The following is a 1,529-nucleotide window of genomic DNA, read 5'->3' as shown; positions in this document are numbered from 1 at the left end:
TAGACTGATGACTGGCGACACGCCACTTGTGATTATTGCATCCAGTGTATTTAAAACGGTCATAATACCTACAAACTAATCTCAAGGATTTGTAAATTGGTGGATATGACATTTTTAATACGTGAAGTTGAGTGCTAACTGTCAATGTTTGCTCATAGAGATTAAACACAGTCAATAGGGGAGAGTGTTTTACTAAATGGTGATCTACTGGGATTTTCACAACTCACAACTATCTCTAGGAATTAAAGAGAATGGTATTTAAAAAGAAAGGCAACTGGGACTAAATAACCTCTGGCTATAACCAAGGTCTGTAGAATAGCGTCTAGCTTGTAACGGGGAGTCCGACTCTAGGAAGGTGTGAACCAGTGGGTAAAAATAATAAATAAGTAAATAAGTCATTTCAATTGAGAGATAAATACCACGGGTGGGGGGGGGGTTGTTGTAACGTTCTTGGGTGCTTTCAGACTGCAGGCAAATCAGATTCAAATCAGATTCCTTCTCAGATCCGATCAGATTTTTAGGGCTGACTGTCCACACTGTTTTTAGCAGGTGTCCAAATGGGATCTGGCTCTGTTCAGACTGGGCCACACTATTGACCAATCTGACAGGTGGCTGTGGCAACAACGTCGTAGCGGATGCATCGTCCAGTACGTGTACTGTGCGACGTCATATAATTGCGACAGTGGCAAAAACTAAATGGACTTGTTGCATCTTGTTGTAGAGTGACCAAATCTGTGTGTTTGAAGCCGATCCGACTGAGACGTATCTGTCCAAATTCGAGTTGAAACTTCCTCCCGAGGGTGCTTTCAATCTGTCAATCAAAATTGGATTTCATGTGACTTGTGACTGTTTAGACTACAAAAGAGCCATCTGGTTTCAGTCTGGATGGGCTGAAAATCGGATTTTGGCTGGCAGTGTGAACATCTCTGCACCCTCCTCCAGTGGAGTCTCGGCGTCCCGACCAGATGAGGATGTGTGTGTCCACCGAAGCTGACTAAATCACCTTTCCCCCCCTACCTTCTCCTTTTTGTTTCTCTCCCTACTTCCCTTCTCACCATCTGTCTCTCTAATCTCTGCAGCGTTTCTCAACTGCGCTTTACACTCCTCCGCACACTCACATCCAAATGTTGTTGTCTGGGGTGTTTGCTCAATTCAGGTGTCCAATCCCCTCTGTACTTTTATGCTTCAGATTCTTCTCTTCAGTGTGTGTGTGTGTGTGTGTGTGTGGTAACGGTGTGCCAGGCAAGGCTTAAGCCCCTTGCGATGTTTTTTAAACAGCTGTATTTTAATCTTCCAGCCGAGGAGAGAGAGAATGCGTCTTGTTGCCTTTCAAGTCGGAACTTCCAGCTTGTGTTGGGAGGCTGCTGTGCACATGAGCTTATGTTATATGTGTGTGTGTGTGTGTGTGTGTGTGTGTGTGTGGTGTGTGTGTGTGAGACGGACGGGTATCTGCATGGATTAGTGGATAAAGGTAAGCAGTATGTCTCTCCCTGTCGAGTCGGATTTCCGTCCCTCTCCACGCCGACCCG

This window comes from Nelusetta ayraudi, unplaced genomic scaffold, assembly GCF_046127955.1.
Source record: "Nelusetta ayraudi isolate G7.1 ecotype Tasmania unplaced genomic scaffold, CSIRO-AGI_Nayr_v1 ptg000042l, whole genome shotgun sequence".
In the NCBI taxonomy this organism is placed as follows: Eukaryota; Metazoa; Chordata; class Actinopteri; order Tetraodontiformes; family Monacanthidae; genus Nelusetta; species Nelusetta ayraudi.
This window is presented reverse-complemented; position numbering follows the sequence as displayed.